The sequence below is a fragment of the Triturus cristatus genome, chromosome 7, assembly GCF_964204655.1.
Source record: "Triturus cristatus chromosome 7, aTriCri1.1, whole genome shotgun sequence".
In the NCBI taxonomy this organism is placed as follows: domain Eukaryota; kingdom Metazoa; phylum Chordata; class Amphibia; order Caudata; family Salamandridae; genus Triturus; species Triturus cristatus.
In genome coordinates this window covers 65,006,402-65,031,646 of record NC_140590.1, presented here as the reverse complement: position 1 = coordinate 65,031,646, position 25,245 = coordinate 65,006,402, and the positions used below count along the sequence as shown (strand labels likewise).

Genomic DNA, 25,245 nt, shown 5'->3' with positions numbered 1-25,245 from the left:
ATGTCTGGTTTTCTATCAAAGTTTTTAAGCATAGGATTAGCACAGTGCTAACTACGCCGAGATAGAAAGGGACAAAGTCTTTTGCTATCTCTACAGCAAAGTCTTTAGGCATAGGAATAGCACAGTGCTATCCATGCCGAGCTGTTAAATGACAAAAGCCATTTACCACTCCAGGAACAGTATTGCAGCTTTGGATTGGTAAAATACCATGCAAGCCAACCTGAAATGAATAAAAGCAACCCCTGACACGTGTTTCGCTGTCATTACAGCTCTTCAGAGAGGTTTAGCTTTGTCCAGACACAAGGGAGCACCCAGTGTAAGTCAAAAGAATACCCTTGTAGGCATAGAGTGATGCATAAATTATGCAAAAAAGAAGACGAGAACTCTGGGTAGTTCCCAGGTTTAGGTGAATGGCAGCTTCTGTATAGAGCACCCTCAACACCAGCGACACTCTAGATTTGCTCACCTCAAATGTCTGCTTTTCTATCAAAGTTTTTAAGCATAGGATTAGCACAGTGCTATCCATGCAGAGATCCCGCATACCATTACTCCGCAATTCGGAACAACGACTTGCGGAGGGGGGGCACTGGATGTTGGAATAGTATAATTTACTATTCCAACTCCAGTCTGTGTGGACAATAGGGAAGGTGTTGGATTTTAAATCCAACACCCACCCCCCCCCCCCCCCTCCGCAAGTCGTTGTTCCAACTTGCGGAGTAATGGTATTGCGGAATCACAACGCAGTCGTTCTAACGACCGCCTTGTGATTCCCTGCGGGGAAAAAGATTTGTGGTAAACGTTGTTTACCGTTACATGAGATGTCAAGACCCCAAAATTAACATCAACCTTTATATTGAGCCTCTTGGAGTCACACTTAGAAAATTTTAAATTCTCTACTATCAATATGTAGAGGATACCCAAATATACTTAAAGGTCTCCTCTACCAATGACATATCACATCTTGCTAACACTTTAACTACTGTTCAAAACTGGATGACTTCACATCACCTTAAACCAAACGCTTCTAAAACCCAATTCCTCATTTCTTCACCTAATGGTTAATATCTCTGAAGAGGAACACTCACCATCACATGAAATGGCTATAAATCAGGGCCTGTCTTTTTGCCCTACAGCCTTCTGGGATCTAATGAAGACAACAATAGATCTCTTCAAATGTAGCCGCAAACTAAAATTAACATCATTCTTTCAAACCAAGCCTCCTGCCCCCAAAGATACAAGACCACCTGTTACTAGTTCCTTGACAGTACAGAATTTGGATAACATCCATCTGATTACTACACTGGCAGATGACCAAGAAGACCAATCCCCATCTGCATTTACTGTAGCTGAAGAGTTGGGCATTGACAAGACATATACTGTGGAAAATAACATTAACTCAAAATCAGCTTTCTGCCCCCAACTACCAAAAGGGAACACAATTGATCTCTTCCATACAGCAGTGAGTAAAGATCTGGTTTTGGAATATAAAAAAATATCAGAAGAGACGTTTTCTACCAAGAAATTTGAAATCTCGTGAAGTTAAAGCCCTGAGGGATATCAGTAACAATCCGGAAATAGTAATCAAGGAGGCTGATAAAGGAGCTAATGAGGTCATACTACACACCGATGATTACATTGCAGAGGCACAAAAACAACTTAGGGACACAACATGCTATAAAGAACTTGACACTAATCCAACACATAAGATACTTAAGGACTCAAAGAACAAATTGAATCTATGGTACAGTCGCAATCTGCTCACCTTGGAAGAATGAAATAACCTGTACATAGAACACCCAACAAATGAAAACCAACCCACCTGGAAGACCAATCATAGCTGGTATCAAGTCCATCTGCTCCAAAATAGAGGATATGTGGACTATCAACTTCAACCATTCATGAAAAACCTGCTCTCATATATACGGGATACAAAGGATCTGCTACTAAAATTGGACAACATCTTGTGGGATTCTGACTGTATACTTGCCAGCATTGACATCGTAAGCCTCTAAACTTCAATTCGACACACAGATGGATTGGAAGCTGTCAGAAAAATCCTAGCCACAAAACCTGCACATTTTTGGGAATCAAACAAAATGATCCTAGAGATGCTACCCTTTTGCCTTACCAACAACACATTCTCTTTTAACATTAAGTACTACCAACAACTACAGGGAGCCAAATTTGCCCCTCCATATGCATGCATTTTCATGCGGGAAGTCGAAAAATATTGGCTATGGGACGAGACTTTCCAAGAATACATCCCCCACATAGTCTACTGGGGACGTTTTATTGATGACATACTATGCATCTGGCAAGGATCGGGGGAGACTCTCAACGACTTCCTACAAAAAATGAACACAAATAAATGGAACATCAAAACCACTTCAAACACATCTAAAACGGAAATTGACTTCTTGGACATCGCCATATATGTACAAGACGGAAAACTGCAGACAGGGGCTTTACGTAAACCAACATCGGCCAATTCCATCCTGAGAGCAGACAGTTGCCATCCGTTGAAAACGATACAAAATATTCCAAAGGGGGAATTCAAACGCATGCGCAGGAAGTGCAGTGACATCAACACCTATAAAGAGAAAGCTAATGACCTGACTGAGAGATTGGCCCAACGTGGCTACTCCACATCCAAATTAGAACAATTAGAAAATTGTCACACATGAAACTCCTACAACCAAAAGACGAATCAAAGGCAAAAAAACGCAACAATATCAGATTTCTGACTGACTTTCATAATGGCAACTACCACATTCAGAGGATCCTACAGAAACACTGGTACCTTCTAACAAACAATGTATCGTTAACTGATCAAATTGAAAAATTTCCCCAGATGGGTTTTAGGAGAGCCCGAAACTTCAAACAAATCCTGTACAAGTCTGAATTCGTGGATAAACAGCAAGAACAGAAAACAACCTTTCTGACCAAACCAAGTGGGTTTTACACCTGCCATAATTACAATGCGTGCAAACTTGAAATAAACAAAAAACTTGTTTTCTCCACTGACTCAGTGAAAACCTTTAAAATCAGGGATTGGATTAACTGCAATTCCACACACGTGATTTATGTAATCATTTGCCCATGTAACAAAGTGTATGTGGGGAGTACAATCCGACCCCTCAATGTCAGGATCCTGGAACATTACCGAAACATACACAAACTTGAAATTGGACCACCATTGACTGAACATTTCCAAGAGTACCACCCACATCAGAAGAACTTCCAATTTTTGGGGCTAGAACACATCAAGCCAAAACCGAGGGGAGGAGACCAGGAACTGCATATGAGACACAGAGAGTGAATACATCATACGCATGAAGTTTCCAATGGTCTTAACAAAAATGCGGAAATGCACTATTGGCTCTTCTGACACCGTTTTTGTCATTCAAAAAATTTGAGGATGTGATTTTACAACTTGTATTTACATTAGGAACCTTTAACCTAACACCAGATCTGTTTTCCACCTAGTATGTCACAACTGGTATGGGTTTTCTGGGCCTCAATGTGCATGTGGTCGCGATTAATCCCTTTAGGGCAGGTTTGGCTGACGTGGTTACCCCCATCCAAAACCAGAACAAATGAGAAACTACCCTAGATCCACAAGTAACAGGTAAACCTATTTGAGGAACCTTTTAACTATAGCCATTTTGCCATACCTACCGTTTAACCATGCTCATCACTTGGAGCCACACTTCACTTCACATACTAGGACTGTGCTTATACCCCCCTTTGATCCGTTTACCATTTCTGCATGTAAAAACCTTTTTGAGATGACTTGCTCGCGAATTTTAACCTTTACGGATACATTGTCCGTACCCAGTGAGACAACCTCCCTTTTTTCTATTCAGATTTTTCTGTTCAGGTTTACCCCCTCACACCTCCCCTTCCTGTTAAACAGACCCTCCTACTGTACCAATTTTTCTTGTTTTAAATGGCAGACTACGACCCGGGGAGTAGGTCCTCCCAACCTTGCTATATCTATTCTTATAGCCTTGAGCTCCTTTTTTCACCTCGGACAAATTACCCCTTCCTTTGTTAGATTTAGTGGAACTTTCCTTTTTAGCTCGAGCCTATAGCGGCAGCGCGCATGCGCTGCTCGCTTTGCGAGGCATGCAGTAATGGAGTATGGAGTGGAAGCTCTGCCCACTCTCCGCCCATATTTTTAATTAGCATGTGTCATTGTCTTATTGATTATGAGGCTTATTAGACCCTCCTTATTTTGGCCATGTCGTCATTTGTACCCTCCCATGGCTACTGGCCCCTTCACTTTGAGTGTTACACAGTACTTAGACTGTGAGCACTACTTTGTCTAGCCTTCTTGCCCCCTTCTCCCCACTCCCGCAACCCCCACGTTGTCCGCGATACAATGCAATAGGTCTTGCGTAAATGCGAGTCCTATTGCATTGCAAATGCTTGTTCCAACAGGTAGGAGGAGATGCCATTTTTTTGTCTCCCATGGCGCTACCTGTCCCAAGGCGTCCTCTGCACAGGTACGCAAGCCTGTGAGACCCTTTGACACAGGGGCTGCCCTGTAGGCTCCGTGTCCACGGACCGAGGCTGTGGACATAGAGACACGTCTCTGAGAAGGGTCAGAGTGTGGCGCTCCGACCTCCTCTTAATCACATAAACATTTGTCGTTCCAGGGGTAAAGGCATATCTTTCCACAGCTGCCTCTAAAACCAGAGAATCCCCAGCATTAAATTACACCAGGACTCCGCCGCCCTCAGTCTTCCCAACAGGACCCACCCCTTCCGCCCTTTCCCTCCCTGGCCTGTGGTGTGGTGGTCCTAGAGGTCTGATCACACGCCCTTCCTAGGACATCTGTACGTGCCCCCTCTGCTCCGCCTAAAGTGCTTGTGGAATGTGTAACTTCTAGATGCAACTCAAGATCCTGGGGGGATGAGAGAGTGCGTAAAACACATCAGAAGTGAAAGTGTGACAAACACGTCATTGTTGTTATTAGCACAAGAGAAATATACAGAAATGTTGTTTTGTGTCTGTTGGTGGCAGACCGATGATTGCTGTGTATCTGTATGGGTGGAAAGGGGAGGGTACGTGTTGCAAGCGGAGCTTACGGCCATTCCAATATTAATAGCCAGTGGTTTCATAAAATGTGTCTCTGCATAGTGCTCTAATACCTCTGGTGAGACTTCACAGCGCATAGCGCTATGTCCCGAGGCATTGCGAGCTATGCGGTTAGCTTATCAGTGTAGCGCATTGATCACAGGTCTATGGATACGAAGCGCTACATACTCCTATGTTTGGCTTTGTTGGATCGAAATTGCAAAAAAACGGGTGCAGATAATAAAAGTCGTGCACATGGACACACCGTGACAGGAGACTTCTAGACACACTGTTTTGGTAGTGCCTGAGGTTGCACACTTTCAGGGAAATGTATGCAAGGCGAGTATTTCAGCCATACGGTGAGCAGTATGCAAGCGGTCTGTGCATCAGTAGGTTAGGGTGAGCACGGCCGTTCCCGGGGTTGTGGCTGTGATTCCTGTTGTGACTCTTGGAGTCCTAGTCCTGCTTGCGGTAGGTGGCTGAGGAGTGTTGATTACATAACTGGATGCGATGGATGAGGAGGCAGAACCCTGCAGCACACTTTGCTAAGCAATGTTCCAGGTGATTTGTATTGTCCCAAGGCTGAAGCGGGAGCTTCTAGTGCAGGGCCAGAATCATTAGGCCAGGCAGCATGACATAGGTCTTTTAGGCACTGGCAGAATGGTGCATGCTAAGTAGTCCTGAAGGCCCCCCCCCCCCCGGCAAAGATGGCAAGCAGGGGTTACACAGGGAACGGAGCTATCAGCTGTCAATCTGTTGAGCTTATAAACAGCAGGAAAGTCGGAGGGAGGCTGCTGAGTTGCCCTTGCATGGTTTGTCTCGCTTCAGGGCCAGTTGGGGTCACTGTTATGGGTAAGGTTAGACTTCTTGGTTGCGTTGACAGGTTGCCCCAGCGCAGGCAACACGGCGATAAGTGGTAATTTTGGGGGCGTGAACTAGGTGTCCTTCTAGAAACTCATTAGATCTTGCAGTCCCGCCACTGCAGAACATAGTTGTCAACATTCTTCAAGGAAACCATTCTTAACAGGAAGGTATTGAAACATGGAGAGCCAATGGGGTGGGTTCGTACACAACAGTAGTAAGGGCATCTCTTTCTGTTTCTTCAGGCTAAGTGTACCATCAATAGCACCAGCAGCTGTAAAGCTTCTTTTCGCCCGGGACTGGGGCTGGCAATGTCTCAAACTGTGCAGCCAGGCACGGCACAGGCAAAGACATACCTGTGATGGTGCAACGTGCACTCAGCAGTAGAGTCAGCTGAGTGTCATCATACCCTGGGATTCAGTCATTGACATACGTAAAGTTGGGGCTACATACAATCAGGCACCCTCTGTCTGCTGGGGCGGGAGGGTGCCAGTGCCAAGAGGGTGCGGGTTGCCTGGTTAGGGCTGACATGTATGGGAGGGAGCACTAATACGGACAATCACAAGAGCTCTTTTGCAGTCATAGAAGGTTCAGTTGATATTTTGATGGCATGGTGCCAGTTGCTTCATCAAGCGCATTTCCCTTGGTAGATGTCTGCGAACATTCTGAATGCAATGTTGGTGGTTAGCATGTTGTCATGCCTTTCAGGGGTGTTTTAGCTCAGGCAGGGCCATGCTTGGGTTAGATGCTGGTGGTCTGCCCTGGGATTCATGTTAACAGGCAGGTGGAGCGGCCGAACTTAGAGGGGCTTGGGTCCGACCTCTGGTTCAGGCGCAGATCCTGGTCGGTTCACTTAGTATCCCGTCCTCGAGTTCGTTGAAACAGGCACCTTGATTTTAGTGACGATAATGTGTAATTTCTCCCGCCCTCCAGCCTGGGCTGGCAGCTGGCAGGTTGTGAAAGTTGCCTTCCAACCAGGACGACATGGTACATAGGTTTGGTGGGAAACGCAAGATGCAGATCCGGGTAGGTTCACTTAGTATCTCAGCCTTGAGTTCGATGAAACAGGTACCATTGATTTGAGTAACGATAACGGGTAATTTCTCCCGCCCTCCAGCACTGGCTGGCAGCTATGCAGGTTGTGGAAGTGGCCTTCCAACGGGGGCGATTTGGTCCATATGATTGGGGGAAACTCCTGGGAAACACATTTGGGCTACAAAGTATCAGGAGAACCATTGGCATTCCCGGTATTCAAAATAGAGAGGTATTTTATACGTTGGTTCCCCTCTGGGTCACTCTGTCCTGTCTGCTCCCTGGTATACTAGCAGAAGTTTGGGAGGGCAAGGCTTCACATTGAGTGGTGACTGACGGAATGCGATGGACATACTCCGACTAGTGCTAGACTCAGACAACTGAGTGAAAGAGGAAGTAAGGCGGGCTTGTCGACTCTTACCGCCACCCGCATTGGCACTTCCTGGCAGGAGTGGCTGGTCATAGGTATTGTTCTTCAGCCATGCAAAGGTAACATTGGACCAACGCTTATTTATAGGTTTCAGGTCAATTCAGTCAAATATTCACGGGGAGTTTAGAAAGGATGAGGGCACCTGTTCTGATGGGGCATGCTGGCCTCCGGTCCTGTATGGGCTAAGACTTGTTTTGGCTGGACCTGGGAGAAGCCCGGTACTCAGCATGTTGTAAGTAAAAGGCCTACATTGGTGGGGGGCCCTGGTAGTGACGGTGGCCACTCCCAAGGCTGTGGAGGAGTTACAGGGCGATCCAGAGTCTGCAGATACCAAGGGGTACTTCATGCAGCAGCACAGCGTGGTGCTAAGCCAGGATACCCAGGGATGTCTTAGCGTTGTCCCCTGGAAGAACTACGGCGCCCCGTTAGTCCTACAGGCGGTTGTGGGTCTGAGCAACCGGGGGCTGCCATAATACGCTCCGCCCACCTCTTTCGGGGGGGCGTGAGTAAGCAAGTGGACTGGTGGTCAACGGATGGGAGGGGTGGCCCCTCCCAAGATTTGGTATGCACCAATTGGCGACTGCCACGGTGTAATTTAGGCTTATCAGACGGGCAGGCGGCATAGGGGTTGGCCTGCCCTGGGATCCCCCGTAAGATAACCCACCATGTTTGCATATTGGTTATGCTAATAAACCTGCAGCAATATTTCTCCACTTACAAAAAGTGTTGTGTGGTTTATTGATGTATTATGTGTGTTATGTGACTACAGTTGCCGATATTGGCACTATGGGCAATTCCTTTAAATCCCTACTTAGAGCCCGATGGAGCCCTGCAGTAGAAGATACAGAGGTACGTTTGATAAACTACTAATGCAGGCCTTTAACCCCAGAGTATAATTAGACTGTTTAGAATATGTTGTGGAGCACGTGCATCTGTTCTCTATTTACTCTAAGTGAGATTAGTTTGTACACAAAACAAAAGGATGCATGTTAGTTTAGTCTTTCTTTTTTGTGAGAGATTAAGGCCGACGATTCAATTAGGTCAGATTAACCCTTGCATTGTTTAAAGCAACAAGGTTCAATAAGGTGTCACATTTTCAGGTATCAGAATGCAGCCGATTTCCTTTTTCAGGTAATTCAGAAACACTCTGCTGGGCATTCTAGAAGATCCTATTATATCTACATGACGAGTCTTCCAAAGGTTCTTGGAGAGGGATGGAGACCATGTTCACTTTCAGTATTTTTTAAATTGTACTTGGTGGTTCCTGCTTGTATTGTTAACAGGCAGTAGACACAAGTTTCACTCCCTTTGACCTATGGCTTTCTTAAGGCCATTTCAGAAAGTATGTTCCAGGGCATGACTGTGTTAATTAGAATATACTTTATGTAGAAGTTTCGAGGAGAGTGGCTTTCAGACATAACTGTCTGCCACAAAAGTCAAACACTTCGGATAACAAGTATACATGAACGGTAAGCACTTCACCGTGTCACGTTTGCGTGCTTGGCAGACGTGAATAAAGCAACACTTTCAAACGTCAGAGCTTTAGCCTCTCCCTGGAGTTCTATTAGCATTTTAAGACCCTTGGATACTGGTTATTGTAGGACTTGGCCTTTTTGGCTAAAGTTCCCTAATCTTTTTGCTTTCCCTCTACACTGTTTTCCTGACAGAGAGTTGCCAATTTAGATGCTTTGGGTACTTTGCCACTGCTAAGCAGTATCAAAGTACGAGGGTTCCCTTTGTAAAGTGTAGTGGTAATTGGTTGGCCATGATTGGTATGCTTGCCTTACTAGTAAAGTCCCTAGTGATGTGCAGTGTGTGCTACGGCTAGTAATGCAAAGGCGCGCAGAGAAGGGAACTCAGGACTTCAGTATAGGGCCTGCTCGCAGTGTGCTAAGTTAGCATGTTGTCCTGACAAGTGCAACCACTTGTCAGGCCTGACTTTCCTTTTTGCGTACGCAAGGGGCACCCCTGTGGTAGATCCTGGGTAACCCCTGGGCAGGGTGTAGTATAAGTAAAAGGCAGAACATGTACTAAGATGTGTGTTATGTTCTGACCGCGAAAAGCACTCCATTTTGTTTTCACTGGTGAAAGGCCATTCTGCCCATAGGACAGAATGAGGGAGGCTGGGTATTGTGTTTTGTTAGCCTAGTTTCCTATCAGTTTAAAATGGAGAGGTGAAGTTTGCTATGTATGAACTCAGAGTCATAACACATCTTTCTATGAAGGTGGTTTTGTCACTGTGTTCAGAAGCCACTCTTTTAGAAAGTGTCTGAGTTTTGTGCTTTAAGCATTTCTGTGTGTCTCTGCTGAATGTGGATTGACTGTCTGGATCTGTGAGGTGCGAGGAGCTGGGAGAGGTCTTGACCCAGGGAGGGGTTGAGATAGCAATAGGCTGCCCGGCATCTGGAGAGCAGGGGGAGGAGAAGCCCGGGAGGTGAAAAGGCCTGGGCTGGTGCTATAAACCAATTGACCCATCTCAAGCCGAGTGATTAAGGATCCAGGCCCCCAGTATCAAAGGCAGCAAGGTGACACTGGGAGGGAGACACCCAGAACTGTTTAGGGAGGGGTCAGGGACCCCTGAGCACATACGAACTTCAAAGACATGAAGAAGTATAACTAAGAGAACTGAAATCCCTAGAATTTGGTGTAATTTTGAAAGGCGAGACGGACAGGTCGAATGTTGCAGAGGCTCTGACCTGTTCCATGGTCAAGAAGAACCTCTGCCAAGGAAGAAGTTGCTGAAGAGACTGCTGGATAGGACTGACCCTTGCTTCATGATCTGGGGATGGCCTGCAGTTTGTAGCTTCTACCAAGGAAGAGACTGAAGGGATATTGCAGTGGGTGGTGTGTTCCCCTTCTTGAACAGGACTGTGCTTTGTGCTGTATCCTGAACCCCACGGGCCCGAGGTGAGCTGGCTCCCTGTTTGGAAACACAGGAACATAAAAGTTTCCGGAGATGCCCCAAGCAACGCGGTGTGCGCGTGCTCTGGCAGCTTGAGACCCTCAAAAGTTGTGCATTGTGATCGTGGGAACACGGGAGTTAACTGAGTCGCAGATGCGCAAGGAGCGTGTCGGGGTGCAGCCAGGGCGTGGGTGAGGAGCGCCTGGTCATTGTGTACACCAAAAGAAGTGAGGAGACTTGGACCAGAATGGTGCGTGTCGTGGTGAAGTCCGGGCATTGGTGAAGAGCGCCTGGTCGTGGTGTGCACCGGGAGAAGAAGTGTGTCTCGGACGCGCAGGGTGTGTGTCGTGGTGCAGTCTGGGCGTTGGTTAAGAGCACCTGGTCGTGGTGTGCACCGGGAGAAGAAGTGAGTCTCGGATGCACATGGTGCGTGTCGTGATGCAGCCAGGGCGTTGGTGAAGAGCGCCTGGACGTGGTTTGCAGCGGAGAAGAAGTGAGACTCGGACTCGCATGGTGCATGTCGTGGTTCAAGCTGAGGCGCTGGTGAAGAGCGCCGAGTCATCGGGTGCAGCAGGAGAAGAGGTGAGACTCGTACGTGCAGGGTGCGTGTCGTGGTGCGAGGTGAGGCGTTGGTGAGGAGCGCCTGGTCATCGTGGGCACCAGAGAAGAGGCAAGTCTCGGACGCGCCGAGTGCGTGTCGCGGTACAACCCCAGGCTCTGGTGAAGAGTGCCTGGGTGGTGGGTGCACCGAAATCGAAATAGGTCTCCACAGCGCTGAGGGCAGGTCTTGGTACCTACTGAGACCGCTGGGAAGAGGACTAGGTAATCGGGTCCTCGGAGTGAAGTAGTAGCGGCCCGGACCGGCAGCCCCGGAAAAGTTAAACCGCCGGCCCAAGCTCGCCGTGCCCATTTGACGGAGTTGTGGATCAAGGCCTAAGTCGTTGACGAAGGAGAGGAGAGTGGGGTCGCGCCCCTCCAGGTAACATGGATCAGCACCTGGGGTGGGGGTGCAGGCCCGGAGGGACACTCTCTCGGTCTCTCTCTTCTGGCAGCTGCACGAGCCTGTTGCTTCGGCTCGGATCTAGGCCCGTGCTGACCCATGGTGGGGCAGTACTGGGGCCTGAGTGAGAAGCAGTACTTTGGTGTCATCGTTGATCCAGGATTGGGGGCAACTGTTAACGGAGCACATAAAAACTGTCGTATTACACTTTGCATTACTGCTGCTAAAGAACTATCGAACTGTCGTATGACGCCTGACTCTAATTGTGCCTGACGATTTAAATGCTGGGTACGCTACGCACTGCGTTATTGTTTCCCTTGCAGAGTACCAGATTGTAACGTGGCGCACTGCATTATTTCTCTATCGCACAGTTCAGGATTATTACATGGCACCTTGCATTGTTTTTCTATCGCGCAAGTACATGATTGTAGCGTGGCGCATTGCTTTGTTTCTTTCTTGCACCGGGCATGCTGGTGGTGATACGCATTGCATTATTCCTTCTGTTGCAACGTACATGATTGTGGTGCTACGCAAGGCATTGTTGCTCCAGTGCATAGCACGAGGTATATCGTTAAGCATTGCAGTATTTTGTTTCTTTTGCAACGTGTGTGATTCTAGCAATACGACTTGCCTAACCTTTTGGGAACGGTTAGAAGTAGAACTGAACTGTTGGTTGGAATTAGAACCTACCAATCCACCGGAAGGAATATTACCCATCCTTATATGTTGGTTTTGTATTGTGTGGTCATCTTGTATATCTTCTTACATAAAGATTATATTCGTTTTATAAAAACTTGTGTGGAGTCTATTTGTGGTGACATCAATGGGTTGCTCTGAGTGTGGTTGCACATATTGTACACTCGTGCCTTGGAAATAAGCCTGGCTGCTCGTGCCAAGCTACTAAGGGGGTGAGAAGGGCTATCTCAGACGGTGTCCTTACTTAGCCTAACGTTGAAACTGGGAGTCCGGAGCTCGCACCGGGTGACAGCGGTGTGAAGCAGGGACGCACGCCTCCAGCAGTTGGTGGCAGCAGTGAGAGACCGGGACCCCCAATTCCAACAGTTATCATAAGAAAAGCAAAAACTGTCAGCTACTCAAAGGACTACCGGAAAATGTCTAACCCGCTTCCAGCACACTCAAAGAACAATCAGAACTGGATGAGTGAAAACATGCTCCTCTTGACTGTGTCAAAGAGCATGTCGGACCTTAGGCTCCCCCAAAGCTTTAGTCACTCTACCACTCTACTTACACAACCTAGTAGGAAAAAAACGAGCTTTGGCACGTCACTAGAGCCCTACTTTCTTTTGATGCACACATAGTGATGTTGTCTACCTCAAGAACTACATGGTGCAATGCCAAAGACGCGATGTATCTCATTTCAAAGACAGATCTCAGGATGGATGATGGAAGCATTCATTACCAACAAACTGGATCTCTGCATCTCACTGAGCCAAGGTGTGGGCTCTGTGTATCACCAAATAATCCAATGCTTGAAAATTCTGCAGTGCGACTTGTGAACAGTAAAGCTCACAGTGGCAATATGCCTCTGATCCTCAAAGCACTCCACTGGCTTCAAGTCTAGGAAAGCTGCTAACCTTGAGGTTCCACTCTTGACCCCACAGAGCATCCCAATTGGTCTGTAACCTGACTGCTCACATATTACAGAGTCTGCGGAGTCCCTCATCTCCGAGCTTGGCTGATTCCCCTCCCTCCAGATCTACAACCTTATTTGGAAGAGGGCTCGGCCAACAAGAAGCAATTGTCTTCAATGCCTGTTCCAACCCTTCCCTGGGTAACAGCTCCTCTCTCTTGTATAGATTCTTTCAAGCTCTATCAACGTATTGCACCTTACAGATACCCAAAATAAATAATAAACTTAGAATACAGGCTAGCCAAGTGACAAGCAAAAGAAAAACAAAAGAGGCGACTGGAAGCCTCTGCCCGCACATCCTTGAACTGCCTCCCTCATGTCTTGAAACAAGTATAACTATTACTGTTCAGAAGGCTGCTGAAATCGTATCCAGTTGAACCACTTCTTGGCTCTACTGACCAATACAGAGCCTAGGTAACTTTGAGTTTTTGGCGCTATACAAACAATTTTTTTGCAATAAATTTTTAAGTGTCTTTGTGTTACATGTTATGTAACACTAAACACAACCATTAAGCTTATCTGTAGGTGCTCCTGCTTCTGGTAACCTGAGATCAAAGAGAGAGAGATATAGTGAAATTCCCATGATCATACAACTTGGCCAGGTAGAGACACTGGAATTAGACTCCAGGTTTTTTAGGTCCACCGCTGGCTGTTTATCCTTATAGGGCAATTTGTTACATACGGAGCAGTTCAGGCTGCGGTGAATTATTTCATATAATTATACCTGTAATTTAATTTGAGGGGAAAATCGCCAATATAGAAGTTAACTTTTAGTTTGTTTACTAAAACAGAGTGAAGGTGTGATAAAGAAAGCTATTGTTACTTGTCAAGGGTGCTCCTTTTTCAGCCTCTGGAGGATGATAAGGCGAGTTGTCTCATGGGGATTGAACCCTGCGATTTGAAGACCGCACACAGTTCTCTGAATCAGGCACATTCACCCATTGAGCTAGTCTACAAACGTTCATGGTTGTTCAATGCACACAAGTATTTGGTACAGGTGCTCTACCCACTGAGCAATGTTTCAAAGAAAACAACGTTTTCCTTTCTAACCTGCAAAAGATCTACAGTATCTGACCATTGCCTGAGATCACAACTGGGTTGGGACAGTGACAGTCACATGCAACGCATGCCTCGTGTTCATGCTGCCCCAGCCACGCCTGTGTCATGGAAATTACAGGAAGTATGAATGCGCGAACGCATGGTGGGTTCCGGCAGCCGGAGTCTTACGCCGCTATGGTTAGCGGTCTAGTGCCAGACACAGGAAGCACTGAAGCACTTCCGGGCAAGACCGCTGATAGCCGCGGCGCTCGCTCCCGTCAGTGCTTCCAGTTTAGTTGCACAGCTGATGCCGTTGCCGTTTGCTCTACTGAAACCTCCAGCTTTCCGGTCCAGCTTCACCCTCCGGACAGACCCCTACCGAGAACTGGGTTTGTACCGCAGCACGCATTGGAGAGCGTGCCACGGCGGTAGCAACTTATTGCACGGCGCTGAAGCGCCAAACACTCCTATCTGCCGTGCCACGCGGAGAAAGCGTGGGCACGGGCTCTTGTCGGCGCAGGAGCGCCAATTCCCCTCAACTCCTCGCACGGTGCTGAAGCGCCAAACACTCCTGTCTTCCGTGCCATGCGGAGAAAGCGCGGGCACGGGCTCTTGTCGGCGCAGAAGCGCCAATTCCCCTCAACTCCTCGCACGGCGCTGAAGCGCCAAACACTCCTGTCTTCCGTGCCACGCAGAGAAAGCGTGGGCACTGGCTTTTGTCGGCGCAGGAGCGCCAATTCCCCTCAACTCCTCGCACGGTGCTGAAGCGCCAAACACTCCTGTCTTCCGTGCCATGCGGAGAAAGCGCGGGCACTTGTCGGTGTAGAAGCGCCAATTCCCCTCAACTCCTCGCACGGCGCTGAAGCGCCAAACACTCCTGTCTTCCGTGCCACGCGGAGAAAGCGTGGGCACGGGCTCTTGTCGGCGCAGGAGCGCCATTTCTCCTGTTTTCCGTGTCACGCTAGAAAGGCGTGGGCACGGTCACTCCCTGATTTTGCCTTGGCGCAGGAGCGTCCACACCCCTGGCCAACCGGAACACGCTTTTGACACTTGGGTACCAGGACATTTTTCTTTTCACCAGCGCAGGAGAGCTTTTTCTTCTTGTTTGCGGATTATTCATTCCATGGCACACACAGGGAAGTGTGTTCATGGTTTCTTTTGGTTCACGTCCATTGCGCAGGAGCGCCCTTGTGTTCATCACTGTCCATGGCCAGCATGCACGTCGGCATGAACCCTTGCTGTCTTCCTAACCACAGACGTCGGAAGCCTTCGACGCAACCCTCTTCTGGGCAATCCACGAGCGGAGCCCAATCTTCATAGCCAGGTGACTTTTGGATTCTTGGTTACTTTGTTCCTTGCCGAATGGTTGTTGTGAATGAATGCATGCCCAATAGCAGCAAGGTAGACGCATCTAATCGCTTCTTTCCCTTGTGTAGCTGGCGATACCCAGAAGAACGGCCCCGGTCTGGTGGGATCCTTATCCTGGTCTTCCTTCAAGACGTCCTTTCCCAACCCCCTTTTGGCACCTTCCCCTGATCCCATCCTTGCCTGGGTCTAGTTGTCACCTTGATCAGGTAGGGAGGGGAACTGTGGAGGTTGTTCACGTCGTCCCTGCGAGATAACTCCGCAAGCAATACAGGTAAGGCTTGTGGGGTTCTGACAGCCTGCTATACAATGGAAAAACCTATGGAGAAGGTAGTCCTCAAAAAATGCCAGTGCCTCGTCAAGGCTGGCATGCAAGGCTTACCTCATAAGGGATTACATCTTCTGCAGACTTGCTGACTCTTGAAAAGGCTGCCAGTAGACACATCATATATCTAAACAGTGCAGCTCCTCAAAACTGTCAGCAGGGCTGGAAAACGTATATTCACGTGTCATGTTTGGGGAGGACTTCAATGTGGTGTGAAGAGTACTAAAAACAGAGCAGTATGTTCTGACGTGTCGCAGAGTACTGCAAATCGAACACAAACTCCCCTTTCGTTCCTCCCAGATGGTCCTAGGCTGCTATTGTTTCTATGGAAAACAACCTTTACATCGCGGTCATAAGACCGCGATGCCTTTACAACGCGGTTGTTGCAACAACTGCGTTGTTACAACCCAATGCTATTACTACGCAAGTCATTACATCGACTTGCAGTAGATAGCGCTCTAACATAAGGAATAGTATAATTTACTATTCCAACACCTTCCCTACTGTTGCGTAGGCTGGAGTTGGAATAGTAAATTATACATTCCTAATGTTACAGCGCCATCTACTGCAAGTGGATGTAATGACTTGTGTAGTAATGGCATCGCGTTGTAACAACGCAGTCATTGTAAAAACCGCGCTGTAAAGGCATCGTGGTCTAATAACCGCAATGTAAAGGTTTTTTCCCATAGAAACATTAGCAGCCTAGGACCATCTGGGAGGAAAGAAAGGGGAGTTTGTGGTCGATTTGCAGTACTCTGCGACATGTTAGAACATACTACTGTTTTCAGTACTCTTCACACCACATTGAAGTCCTCCCCACACATGACACGTGAGTAAATGTTTTCCAGCCCTGCTGACAGTTTAGAGGTGCTGCTGCTGGAGCGGGTTATGCAAAATGTTGTATACCCAACCCACTTTGCATGTTATTTTATTAATTAGATTAATTAATTAATTATAATTGAACTAACGGATTGGAGTGATGTGGAAAATATTTACCAACCTTACTAATATATGAATTACACGTTGGATTTGCATCTGCATGGCCTAATTAATTACGTGAACTAAATTTCGTACGCATATTAATGATAAACAATTAGAATATTGCATGATATATGTCGCTTTGGTGATGTAATTGTGATTCGTGCTTTTTTAGTAAGTATAAATCGCATTGAGTGTTGCTTTTGGCTAGATAAATACACACACATATGGGTATTAGCGAGGGAATAACATTTAATTAGTCATTTCTATGTATGAATTACGTTTTTGTGTTTCTTTGCTTAAGTTGACTATTTTGGCCTATCGAATGATGGCTGCTTTTGGTGCCTAACCCGACTGCCAACGCTGAACCAGGCTTGGGTGAAGTGCGCCTGCGCTAAGATGAGCAACAATGGCCCTGTCCTGACCCCAGGCAAGCTGTACTTATCAAGGCCACTGGGAATAGTGCCAATGCTACAGACAAAAGACTTTATTAAAGAACCGGAACCAGCAAGTATGCTGACACCATGGACTAAACATTATGGGAACTTAGAGGATGACCCCTGATCAGCCAATCAGAACAGTTTAAAACTCAATTTTGTTACATTTTGTTATTGAAATTATTATTAAAACCCATAGAATAGAGAGGTCGGGATGTCGCTCCTTCGATTTCCTGATGATATGCTGACGGAGAGGACGGTGACAATGCAGGACAGCTGTTAGCCTGAATCTTTGACGGACTGAATTATTGCCCAAACACCTGATGAACTGAACCTGCTAAAATTGATGGGCATAGATTTGCGAGACTGACAGATTTGACATAGAGGACGACTTTAGCCAGAATAGGTAAATATGAATGGCAACTTGATCAAATGAATGATTTAATTTGCAATATTAATATAAATTTGGATTTGAACATCTACAGAAATGAGTTGGGTTGTTTATTCATTGAAATGTGTTAATGAAAAGGTTAATTAGAGTATTAGAAATTCACTTACACCTACAACTAACAGATCTGTCCCGTTTATGAAGGGAATATCAAAGGGTGAAATCTAGGGCCTAATGAGTATAAGAAGGTTGTGTAGATTTGTTGCTCATTAGGGTAAAGTGGTATCTTTCCTCCCTCATTATCCAGCGCTTGGAAAGATAATCGCCTCTCGCACGGACTGATGGTGAGTGTGTGTTGGTGTTATGGGCCCCACCAGCGAATGTATGGATAGTGTGCGTGTGTGAGATCTTTTGGTCCGTGACGGTTGGGAGTGATTTTGCACTCCGTGCTGGAGCACTGCACTGTTTAGATATCTAATGTGTCTACTGGCAGCCTTGTTACCTACCGCGTAGTAAAAGCACGCGTTGTAAAATGCTATATTCATTTCTATTCACGTAGTCCCTGCCGTAAACTACATTGTCTCTTGGTGCATCATTTTTGTAGCTTACACATTCCAACCTTGATGCATCCTCTGGATGCTAAAGCCATATACCCACACGGAAGGCTTTATGCCACGCAAGAGCAGCAGCTATTGTAAGGCTAAGCCAGGGAGAGTGCTCTAGAACATTACATGCATCACACACAAAACCCTTCACTCTCCGGCCCCCAACTACCTGAACAACAAACTGGTAAGAGCTGGTCAATCCAGATCGCTGAGAAGCTCCAACTCACTCCTTCTTATTCATCTGAAACTGAAAAAGAAAACCACACAATACCGATCGTTCTCTGGCAACGCTCCCAGGATGTGGAATGCTCTCCCTATAGTCCTCAGATGCAACCCCTCTTTCTCCTGTTTCAAAAGGGACCTGAAAATTCATCTCCTTAACAAATACTTTCCTGACCAATGTCAACTAACCTAGACTTTAATATCGGAGTTTACTCCTCTCTCTTGACATTCAAGGATAGTTGGCTACCGGACTGTGTTAACCACCTTATCTTCCATGCTGTATTTTTTTTATCCCTGGTTTTGCTTCCTTACTGCCTACTATGTAATGCAATTTCCGTCTGGTTTTCTTTACAGTATGTAGGTAAAGCGCTCTGATACCTACGGGTCAAGCTAGCGCTATATAAAACTTTTAAAATAAAAAATAAAAAAAATACAAATTAACAATTGAGGGGGTGGACACATTTTTTATCTATCTATCTGGTATGTCTATCTATCTATCTCCACTTGATTAGATGTAGTCAACTCCACCAATTCCTGTAAAGGAATATTCTGCCAAACAAGGACCACGCATTAGGTTTGGGGCAGTTTATCTAGTTTATCCGCTGTCACTAGAGTGGCAGTAGGTAGTCAAAATGTCCATCACTCACCAGATCATCTTGTCCACCTCCTGCGTTCTACCCTACCACTTCTAACAGCAGGGAAAGATGATGCGCAGCACTACCAACTGTAGTAAGAGGCTGCCACTACTTGTTCTGCATTGCAGTCGTAAATTTCTGCTGCAGTACTAGTCCCCATTTTTAGGAACAGCCTGGGCAGCGCATGCGTTGCTCTGCGAGGCATGCTGTATTTGAGTATGTACGTGAAGCCCCGCCCACTCTCCATCCATATTTGTCATTGGCTTGTGTCATTGTCCTTCATAAATCCTGGCTTCTGATTCGTATATAAGCTTGTTAGTCCCTCCTTATTACCGCCTGGTCTTCATTTGCAACCTCCCATTAGGACTGGCCCTTTTACTTCAGTTGTTACAGATAGGTCTTATTTAATCTGTAAACACTATTTTTCTTTAATGAGTTTCTCCTGCTGCAGGCACCACATGCTTTCCTGCAACATTCAGCATGCCATGCGCGCTTTCACTTTCCAAGCAGCCCGGAACAATGGTGGCCGATACTTTGAAATTAAATAGGTTTTCGCATTTACAAGAGTTTGAGCTATTGGCATTGTAAATGACAATGCCTTTTATGTATGTGTTAATTCTAAAAACAGAAAAAAAGCATTGTCATTTTCAATGCCAATAGCTTAAACTCTCACAAATGCGAGACCTATTGCATTGCAAATGCTTTTTTATTTTTCGTCTTGACACCCATGTCTAATCCTGAAATCGCTCCCCCACCCCCTGATGGGTTCGAGACCCCATCACCTGTCTGATCCTCCTCCCTCTCCTGGGGCCTCTTCCTCCCTTCTCACACTGGAACCCTCCCCTACCAGATCCATACCTTGCATGGGGTCCAGAACCCCGACCTCTCCTCCTGGGCCCAGTCCCTCCCTCCTAGGACCACACCCAGGGGCCTAGACCTAATCAGTCCCTCCTAGGACCACACCCAGGGGTCCAGACCTCATCATGAGTAACCGCTCCCGTCCCCATCAGTGCCCGTTCATCACTCACCTGTCAGGCCTCAGCCTCTCGCATCCCGGTGGTCTCTTAAGAAAGAATCTGTAATCTCCAAAGAGGTGGGGATAAAAATTCGGATTTATTTCTCAGCGTTGTTTACGTTTCCATCGCCACAGTGAAGTGGTGAGGGAGGGTGGGGAGGCGTCGGGACATCAGTGACGACCCTTCCCCAAACAGAGGGGCGGGGTCCCGGGAACGATGACGTCATAGAAACTGAGAACGGAAGCAATAGGAGAGCGCAGCCATGTTGGACCGGGGAATATTCCGCAACCTATCGAAATTAAAAACAGTGGTCAGTTTCATCTGTAGACATATAGGATAGACGGCTTATGGGCGTCTGCCTTCTAGTCAAGCAGTATTAGACCGCTGGTTAGTTTGAGTTTTATGAGATCACAGAGGCAAGCCTACGATGAAGGTTGATTTGTGAAGCCAGTGTCACGCGACATTGTCGATCTGTTTGTTCTGGCTTCTCCTCTTATCAACTTAAGAATGAAGTTTGGAGACCCAAATGAGGTTGGTCACCCATTGCGTATTGTCCGTCGTCCAATGTCTCTCCACCTTGATAGTTCTCTCTTTCGAGATGGCCGCCGCGTTGAAGGACACGGAAGGACCGCACAATGGACGCCTCTCTCCCCAGTCCTCTTTCCATGTTAATGGGGGCCAGCGCTCAATGCCTAGAGAGTTGTCAGATGATTATTTTGTGGTGGGAAGGATCTTTCAGTGCTCTGCTATATACTTTCACTTATTAAAAATAAGGTAGATGGATATGGGACAGCATTCCCCCCTCGCCCCCAGTGTCCTCATTCGTCCCAATACTTTGAGCACAGCTGACGTCACTTCCCATCATCTACTCGCAGGACACTGCACGCGTGGAAATATTTACGACGTTTGTTGGGGAACTGAGGATATATATGTCGTGCATTTTTTGAAGTTTCGTTTTATAGCCCCCTCTTGTCATTAGGCCATTTCTAAAGCTATGAACTACGTTTTACTTAATGTGTGTTGTTATTAAGTCATTGTTTTGTATTGCAACATTTATGTAGCGCTTACTATCCTAAGTGGGGCGCTAAAGCGCTTTCCTACATGGGTAGCAAGGTACACTGTGTGTGGTTAAAAGAGTGCGGCCTTTGTTTTGATCCTTTCAGGGAAGTTGTAATGATGATAAATGCCAACGAAAGTAATTCATGAAGTTTATTGAGGTGTGAGCACATCCACTGCTACACCGCGTCCGTCTCCAATACATTCTATTTTATCACTCGCAGAATATAGAGTCAACTAAACATTCTAAACTCTACAATCTATTAACGACACATTAATACAGAAGTGTTTCCATGTCAAGTCAAAAAAACACTTTATTCGATTAAATAAAAATCATAAAAGTATGCTATACAGTTACATACAGTTAAAAAGTTTCCAGAGCATATTATATAAATTAAAATTTTGAATATATTAAAATTCAATAACAATAAAACCACACACTCAAATTGATAACAAATATGACGTGGTTCATAATCCCAGTATTTCATGTATTATAGGCAGGTTGAGTTAAATTATCTCATACAATACTCGGGTAAGCATTTACAAGACAAGAACCTACATTCAGCTTAAGTCTTTTTCTTCTAGCCCGGATACAGGCAATCAAAAAGTTGGCTACGCCAAACATTACTAAAGGGGTCTCCATTAATTGAAGATAACACAATGCGGGTTTGAACTGTACAAACCCCTTTTCCCTTAGCAGTGGTCTAATAAACTTTTTCCTGCTTTCAGAGAAGAAAGAACAGAAAAACAAAAAATGTGTCTGATCCTGATCAGAAAAATGATCACAGTCACAGGGCACGTTTTCATTTGGGTGACACCACTTTTCATAAATTCCCAACAAAAAATGAACTTGATTGAATCTAAATCTTGTTAGGAGCCACCGGTGATAGGGTCTAGTGACAATAGTCAAGTAAGGTTGAATTGACAGAGACGAGATCAGCAAAAAATGTGACCTGACTGTAGGCTTTGTAATTTCCTTTGCTTCTTGTTCTGATTCACGTAAATTAATAAATTGTGTTTTTACCCATATAATGTCTTCTTTAGTAAGATTTTCCGGGTTCAGGTATAATTCAGGGTGACCCAAAAGTACTGCAGATGTTTTAATGAAAGTCAACCACAGAATGTCCGCCACTCCATCCCTCTCCATACAGTCTCTAATGATCTTGTGGTTCAGTGTAAGGTTCGGGTTCAGCCAGGTTCTAATCCAGAGTAGGAGTGGTGCCAGATTTAAAACATCCGTAATGTACCCCATCCCGAGCTCCATATGGGCTGCAAAGGATGAAGTAGATTGGGAGAGACCCAAAACAGAACGAAGGAATTTATTTTCTTCTCTCTGGATCGGTGCTAGATCTTTATAGCCCCAAATACCTGCCCCGTACCTTGCTATGGCCAGGGTTTTGGATCTATAAATCATCAATATGGCCTCAGCTAGTTTACCACCGAGTCTTTTGACAAAACCCAATATAGCCGCCGAAGATCTTTTCACGGCTGCTGCTTTATTAGCAACTTGGGGACCCAAAGACCAATTGTCATCAAACACTACACCAATACAGAAGTGTTTCCATGTGGTGTGTGATGACCACCAAGGTGCTGTTATCGTGGTATATATGGGTCGCAGAGCTTAGCAGTATGATGGATAAAGAAGTGTGAAAGACTGGCATATAGTTTATGTTTTTCAGTAAGCTGGCAGCTTTGTGCACCTCCCTTTTTGGTATTTCTTATGTTCATAGTCCGCGTAGTTGGTTAATGAACTGGGTTGTCCATTCTTAAATATTTTGTTTTGAGTGTATGGCCCTGAGCAGACATACGTTAAAGGGAGAAGTGGCGGAAAGATCTGCTGAAATGGACTTTGTTAATACCAAATATGGCTGTCATTGTGACATGCCAAAAAGTGGCTGTAATATGTACCTAGTCTGGAGTAAATTAGAGTTCTCAGCTGGCCAGCGGTATGAGGCAGAGATTTTCAGTTATTTCACGCCTGTTCAGGTGGTAATGGGTTGGTTTGTTACAGTGGTCTAGTATACTACTGGGTCTAAAGAGATCCTGTATAAATCACAAAATGTATACAAGCGTTTGTACTAGTCGATATGACATCAAAAGGCTTCTATTTATCAAAAGAAGTCCCATGTGAACAGGGACAAAACACGTAGGCTGTTTTAATCTTGGATATGTCATCCTGTTTTAGCAAAACATTTGAGTAACTTTTGAATAAAGATAATGAAAAAAATTCAGATGTGAAAGTAATCTGTATTTCATATGATAAATAGCCTTTTGCTGTTATATCGTCTAGTCCAAATGCTTGTATACATTTTGTGATTTATACAGGATCTCTTTAGACTCTTTTGCAAAAAAGTTCTATTGTGCTCCTCAAAACTGTGGAGTTGTATGTATAGAATTGTGTTTTTTGGTTGGCCCAAAAGAGTGAGACCATCTAAAAACGTTTGGGACAAATGGTGTTCAGGCAAAATTTTGGACCATACCCATTGTTCTGTTGTGTTTTTAGTATACTACTGGGTGATGGATGTGATCCTGAGCAGTTTTGTCTTATGTGAGTGTAAAAGTGTCAAGAAGCAAATCATGCTGTATTTGTGTTCCAATTCCTTTTTCATCTCCTGGAGTAAGCAATGAGTCCTCACTTTTGCCACATTTGAAACAGGCATTTGCAATGCAATAGGTCTTGCATTTATGAGAGTTTGAGCTATTGGCATTGTAAATGACAATGTCTTTTATTTATGTGTTGTTTTTAAAACAGATAAATAACAATTTCTTTTATTTATGTGTTGTTTTTAAAACAGATAAATAAAAGGCTAAAAGGCATTGTCATTTACAATGCCAATATCTTAAACTCTCGCAAATGCAAGACCGATTGCATTACAAAGGCGGGCTATAAAAATGAAAAAAGCGTTGAGAGCGTGTCCTGAAAAAGCTATTCAAGAAAATAGTGCTCGGAGGCTGTAATTAAAGCCTACTGAGCAACAACACATGTAACAGGGGGTGTCGCAATTGGAGGTTACAAAATGAGACAAGGGGGTGCTAAAGAGGAACTATTAAGCCTTTTGACTAATGAACAGCCGCAGTTTACAGTGTACAATGACAAGCCAATGAAAAATGTGGGCGGAGCCTCAAGTCCCAACCTTAATACAGCATGCCTCGCAGAGCAGTGCATGTGCTGCCCAGGCTCGACCTAAAAACACGTTTGCTAAATAACTAACATTTGCTCTCCAACGGAAAGGAAGTAGTCATAAACCCTTCTGCACCAATGTTAAACAAGAGTACACCCCACAGATACTGTCCAGCAATCATCTACTGCCACAAGGTCCAAAGAAAATGTTTCACAATTTACCATCACATGAAAATATTGTAGGAGCTTACAAACAGGCTCCATACAAGTATCAACTGCTATTATTAAAAAAGAATACACTAGAACTCTAAGAAGGTTGAGGTTGCAGGTCACATAGGTGGGCAAACAACAGAAGAAGATCTGATCCACTGGGTACACTTCAGCAGTGGAACTAGGATACTTGACATCTAATCTCAGCTTTACCACTTTGCTTAAATTCTCTGAAAATATAACATTTCATAGGTATCACATCTGAAAGTTTTAATTCTAATACAGACGGATGCGAGTGCTGGGGAACTAAGATGAAGAGGCAGTTATATGTAGAGAACAAATTTAGCCACATCAAATATTAGCATTACCTAGAACTATTGAGGATAAGATGCCACCCTCCTGAAAAACTGGCCTGGCAACCATCCTCTTCAAACTATGCATGCTCCACATTGTTATCTTATGCAGATATGTAAAGCGCACTATCACCATGGAGGGGATCCTGGCACTGAAGCATTCTACCACCCAGATATTCCTACCACACGACATCTATCATAGAATAAAGCCAATACCACACACCTTCCCCTTTTAAGCAAGAACAATACCACAAAGGAAAACATACAAACAACACACCAATTACCTCATGATAATAATGATTGCAACACAAAATCCCAATACTTCAGGGTAGCATCCAATGTGTAGAACTGTGCCTATCCTTGTCTCCAACAGCATCTGAAATCACACCACGATTCTCCCCTAAACAGCATTTTCAGGGATGGTAACGATGCACATCGTAGACTCCTAGAACTTTCATCCAGAAGCTCCACAAACATGGGAATATCAACTCCATGCAAGCTGTCAACTTTGCTCTCTCTACTGCACTTCTGCTCGCAC

At 45.5% G+C, this 25,245-nt stretch overlaps 1 protein-coding gene across 1 annotated transcript in view; it reads right to left on the bottom strand.

Moving 5' to 3' along the window:
* LOC146808825 (uncharacterized) overlaps nucleotides 1–20,787 on the bottom strand; it is a 33,396-nt gene extending 12,609 nt beyond the window's left edge. The window contains exon 1 of the mRNA XM_085615647.1: nucleotides 19,980–20,787. The gene's annotated coding sequence lies outside the window, so the exon portion shown is untranslated. The remainder of the gene's footprint in view (nucleotides 1–19,979) is intronic.
* Between the last annotated feature and the right edge of the window lie 4,458 nt (nucleotides 20,788–25,245).